Source organism: Ovis canadensis, chromosome 13 (genome assembly GCF_042477335.2).
Source record: "Ovis canadensis isolate MfBH-ARS-UI-01 breed Bighorn chromosome 13, ARS-UI_OviCan_v2, whole genome shotgun sequence".
NCBI lineage: Eukaryota > Metazoa > Chordata > Mammalia > Artiodactyla > Bovidae > Ovis > Ovis canadensis.
This window is the reverse complement of record NC_091257.1, coordinates 57,064,046-57,070,045: the sequence shown is the minus strand read 5'-3', so window position 1 is coordinate 57,070,045 and position 6,000 is coordinate 57,064,046.

The following is a 6,000-nucleotide window of genomic DNA, read 5'->3' as shown; positions in this document are numbered from 1 at the left end:
GGCATCATTCAGAGGCAGTAGCATCAGTGGATTAAGAGAAGACAGCCTGGGTTTAAATCTTGGCTCTTCTCTTAGTAGCTGTGTGACCCTGGGCAGGTTTCTAAATTTCTCTCTGCCTGTTGCCTCCTCTGTGAACCGGAGCATATAGCTACACGCTTTTTCTTTAAGGGCCAGAGAGGAAATATTCCAGGCTTTGCAGCACAGACACAGCCCAGACGGCATTCAAAGAGTGTGCCTGGCAGTGTCCTAATAAAATTGTATTTATGGACATAAGTTTCAGTATAATTTTCATATGTCACAAAATAGTCTCCTTTTGTTTCTTATATTCATTCATATCTCATGGGATGTACTAAGAAGGGCCATGGGCCAGATTTGGCTGCAGGCTGTGAGTGACAACTGCTGATAAATATCTTCATAGTTTTAACTTAAGTCACTCAGTGGAAAAGAGCAATTTTCCACCTACAGGGCCTGTGGGTATTTTGTTAAGTTTCATCTGAATTGTCACCCAGTATTTTTCTGTTCGCTTTTGTTTGGGGATAGTATATTCTTCCTTACTCCTTTCTTCAATATGTTTTCAAGTGAATTTAAAACACCTCTCTCCTAGCCTCTTTTTTAACCTGTTTCCACTTGATATTTTTGTATCCTTACCTGAATTCTAGAGCTGACTGAACTAAGAAATAAAATGGACATTCATGAAAAGAACCAGTGAACAGTATGAAATGATATGTAAGTCTTGAGATATGTGGGTCTTTGGTTTATTTTATTATTAAATGGTGATTTAGTCACTAAGTTGTGTCTGACTCTTTGCGACCCTATGGACTGTAGCCCACCAGGCTCCACTGTTCATGGGGATTCTCCAGACGAGAATACTGGAGTGGGTTGCCATGCCCTCCTCCAGGGAACCCCAACCTAGGGATCTAACCCTGGCCTCTTGCATTGCAGGAGGATTCTTACTGACTGAGCTACCAGAGAAGCCCAGGAGATTAAATATCAGCCTATAAAGCAGAGCCATCTATTTCTATTTATATAAACAGAGAGCACAGATTAAGAAAAATGGACTAGTCTCAGGAAAGGCAGGAACTTCGTTAAGAGCAGCTATTAAATCTGAGCCCCCAGGGATGTGGGGTTTTAATTCAGCCACCCATTGGTGAATGCACATCCTGGCCCAGGTGTTGCTTCCTAAAAACACAAAGCACACAACTGGGGCCACAGAGAGAACCAGAGGGAGCCCAGGACCCACAGCCTGTGCAGATGGACAAGGTGCCAGATATTCCAACCTCTTAGGGGGTCAGGACACTGAGTGAAACTTCTGCCCATGTAAGGAAGCTGGAAAAGGAGGCAGGTTGGCGGTGGCTGGAAGGTGGGTAGTACAGGTTGGAGGGAAGATGGGGTGAGTGGAGGAGAGGTGTGGGTCAGGCCAGCGTCATCCATGGCACATCACCTTCTGTGCCCGTGACTACTGCTTCCTGCACCCCAACAACCCCATCTTGGGCTCCTGCATAGACAGCAGGACAACACTCTTTCTCAGGAAACACAGTGCTGGTTCCTCCAAGACACAGTCCATATTCCAACCTCCAGCTGCCCTAAGAGCATCCTTTATGGCCTTATTTTACTGTTTGTTTGTTTATTTAGCTGTACCAGGTCTTGGTTGTGGCATGTGAAATCTAGTACCCCGACCAGGATATGAACCCAGGTTCCCTGCAGTGGGAGTATGGAGTCTTAGCCACTGAACCACCAGGGAAGTCCCTGGTATTATTTTAAATCCAAGAGACAACACAGAAACACATCTTGCCTTTATCATCATGCTTCCTAAATTTCCTTTCATGAGAACCATTTCCTGCTCTACCCCATTTTTCACAGCACTGATATTTAAATTTTTATCAATTTTTAAATTGGAATATAATTGCTTTGCAATGTTGTGTTAGGTTCTGCTGTACAACAAGATGCACAGCAGCGTAAACTGGCTATATGTGTACATATATCCCCTCCCTCTTGAACCTCCCTCTGACCCCATCCCACCCCTCTGTTGTCACAGAGCTCCAAGCTGAGCTCCCTGTGCCATATAGCGCCTTCCCACTAGTGACCTACGTTTCACATGGCAGTGTGTATACATCAGCGCCACTCTCTCAATCTGTCCCACCCTCTCCTTCCCTCTCTTTGTCCACAAGTGCATTCTTGACGTCTGTGTCTTTATTCCTGCCCTGCAAATAGGTTCCTCAGTATTATTTTCCTTGAAATCTACAGCACTGATATTTTGAAGTGGTCTTAGAGAATGCCCCGTAATATGCTTGTGTGTGTGCTCAGCCAGTTCAGTTGTGTCCGACTCTTTGTGACCCCATGGACTGTAGCCCGCCAGGCTCCTCTGTCCATGCGGGTTCTCCAGGCAAGAATACTGGAATGGGTTGCCATGCCCTCCTCCAGGGGATCTTCCTGACTCAGGGATTGAACTCTCGTCTTTTACGTCTCCTGCATTGGCAGAGGGGTTCTTTACCACGAACATCACTGGGAAGCAGCACCCCGTAACATGGACTTGTCTAACTGTCCCTCACGAACACTTCACACATTTGGGGCGGGAACACGGTGTACAAGGGGTACCGTGTCCTTGCAGTGAGGTCGCATCAGAGGCACGTGGTGTCAGTTTGTCCCGTGTGTTCTGGTTGTAATTAATTAACAAGCAATCCCTGTAGCTATGGCCCCTTCCCCTTACTTCTCTCCATCTTGGGTGGCAGATTCATCGCTGATCTTTGCCTGAGTTTGTTATCACTATGGTGGTTGCAAAAGGCGACTTTCTAGTTTCCTATTCTTTCGCATTTCTAAGTAGCCATTTTTTTGTAAAGAGGAATCTTCCCTTCTGCCTTGGTTCCTACTTACAATGAAACTGGGTGTGGAGTTTGTTTGCTTGTTCACTGTGTTATAACGCATCCTCATCAACACTCGGGCGGATGATATCTGCTCACACTGTCCCAAACATGGCTCTTTTAAGAGCCCCTCTGTGCTCTTACCTATGTTTTCTGATGCAACTATAACTACTTTTAAGTTATTTGAATGGATATATTATGTTTTACCCCCAGAATTATAAAAGAGAAAACTTAATTAACTTTCTTCCCCAAAACCCTAAATTAAAGTTTATAAATTTTGGCTCCAGGTATCTCTCAGCTGCTCTCAGCTGACAACGGCCCTCCCACAAAGGTGGGCATGGGGACAAAGGATGGGGAGCGAGAGCCACTAACCTGCTCCTGGGACCTCAGAATGTTCATCACCTTGTAGACACATGTGTCCTTGCTGGCCTTGTTGTACTCCTTCATGGCAAACCACAGTGCCTGCTGCACATACACGTAGGATGCTGAGATGTCTTGGAATTCCCTCGTCACCTTCTTCGAACCCCAGGCTTGGATACCTCTGGACGCGAGGGCCGCCATGGTCATCCAAAGCAGCAGGCCAGGGCAGATCCTGGCCATGGCTCCTCAACCGGGGGTTCAGGCCGAGTCCCTCCTGTCCTGCCGAGGCTTAGTGGGCCCTGCTGCCTCCACACCGGCCCCTCCCAGCGCTGCTGCAGGTGGAAAGTGAACAACTGTTAACATCGTCTGCCCAAAAAGAAGCCACCCGCAAGAGGTCTAATTCGGTCCATTTGCCCACCACGGATGCTTCCTTTTTGGAAGGACACACACCTCTGTGTATATACACACACACACACACACACACACCCCTGATCTTCCTGATAGCTGCCTAGGACCTGTCTGTGCATGGACCTGGCTGCTGAGTGGGGGTGAGTCTCTCCAGCCCGTGGAAGGCCCTGCACATGCTGTGTCCCCATCTCTCCGAGCCCCGCGGAGATGCCCTTTACACTCAGGAGGCAAGAGTCCCAGGACTGAGAGTCTGCTTTAGCCCAGGGCTGTCCGGCTCAGTCTCGCCCACATGTACAAGGGATGGCATGCCACTTGTGAAGCGCCTTTGCTTTGGAGGAAGCCCTCCAGCTGACAAGGACCCACAGGACGTAGCTCACAAGGCTAATGCAGCAGTTCAGGTGTAGAGGGCAGACCAGGAGCTAGCAGCCTGAGCCAAAGCTGGATCCATGGGGGTGCGCTTGCCCAGAGAGGTAAGGACAGAGTGTCCGGGCTGAACAGAGGATGTGGTGTCTAAACCAAGAGACTCCTGGGGTTTAGATATAGACACCCAGTACCAAATACTCCCAGGGTCTTAGTTCAGCTGCCCATCTGGGATTGCCACGTGCCCTCTGCCAGGAATCACCAGCCAAACCTGTGCCTCCCAGAGGCTGACCTGTGGGGAGGCTGACACATACGGACACTGGGTTCTCCTGCCCACCCTCCCGGCTGGCAGCAGCCTATCCCTTCCCGCCTTGCCTCTGCTCCACGGCAGCTTCGACATGACACACGATGGGGAGGAGTGACTCTCTCCTGCTCCATGTGTCTGGGCACACGGGCCAGCCACCCAGGGCCATCTCCTGCCCACCAGGGCTACCCCCAGACCCACCTGAGCACCAAGGCCCTTTCCACAATGGTGTGGCCAAGCCCTGAGCTGGCCACTGGCCGCAGGCAGCCTCTCTCCCTCCCCAAGACCTGAGCACGGTGGTTCTCGCCTGTGGCCAGCTCGTTTCTGGCCCACTCAGTTCCCAGCCATGTGCCCGCTCGGGGTGTCTGTCAGGGCCAAGGTCAGGTGCTTCTGCCCCCAGCTGCCCTCCCTGCCAGTGGTCACCTCTGTGGCCCCTTTATGACCTAAGCCCTGCCCCACAGCTGCGGCCCAAGTGACCAGCCCCTCTGATGAGGGACCCTCTGCCTTCAAGCCCATAGACTCACTGGGGAGCCCACAGCATCTGCTGCCAGCACTGAGTTCCCATCCTGTCCCATGCCTCTGGACTTTCTAAATCTCTGTGCTTTGGATGGGCAGCTGGAAGTGAAGCCACCTCCAGCGAGTCTCTGTCGGAGTCCCATTGTGGGACCCCTTGGTCTTAGAGGCAGGAGGAGGCGCCAAACAGCTGGGCTCAGGGGCCCTGGGCCTCCTTGCTCAGGAGGGGAGCCCAGGGCTAGTGCTGAGGACACGAAGCCGAAGGCTGGCGATGGCCACGGGTGTGTGACCCTCTGTGGGAGGGACAGATGGCAGCCTTCTCTCCGCATCTCCAGGCCTGTCCCAGATGGGCTCCCTTGGTCCAGGTTCCTCCCCTGTGCGTGCTTTTCCTCCCGAGTCAGGCTCCCCTGACGGTCACAACTCCGTCTCGCTCAGCACAGGGGCCTGGTTCTGCCGTGGTGAGGGACTTCCACGAACTCAGACACTGGGAAATCACTGTTTCTCTTTCCAGGATAACATACAGCCCAACGAGGATCACACCTGAGACCTGTAAGATGAGATCCAGACAGGGCCTGTGAGACCTGAAAGTTACCTGCTGAAGGGTCAGATGTCTGAGATGGAATCCTGGGCTGGAATTCAGGAGCCCTTACTAAGCTCATCTCACGTATTAGCAAAGTAATGCCCCAAATTCTCCAAGCCAGGCTTCAACAGCAAGTGAACAGTGCACTTCTGGATGTTCAAGCTGGATTTAAAAACGGCAGAGGAACCAGAGATCAAATTGCCAGCATCCACTGGATCATCGAAAAAGCAAGAGAGTTCCAGAAAAACACCTACTTCTGTTTTATTGATTATGCCAAAGCCTTTGACTGTCTGGATCACAACTGTAGAAAATTCTGAAAGAGATGGGAATACCAGATCACCTGACCTGCCTCCTGAGAAATCTGTATGCAGGTCAAGAAGCAAAAGTTAGAACTGGACATGGAACAACAGACTGGTTCCAAATCGGGAAAGAGTACATCAAGGCTGTATATTGTCACCTTGCTTATTTAATTTATATGCAGAGTACATATAACTTATATGCAGAAACAGTGACAGACTTAATTTGGGGGGCTCCCAAATCACTGCAGATAGTGACTGCAGCCATGAAATTAAAAGATGCTTGCTCCTTGGAAGAAAAGCTATGACCAACCTAGACAG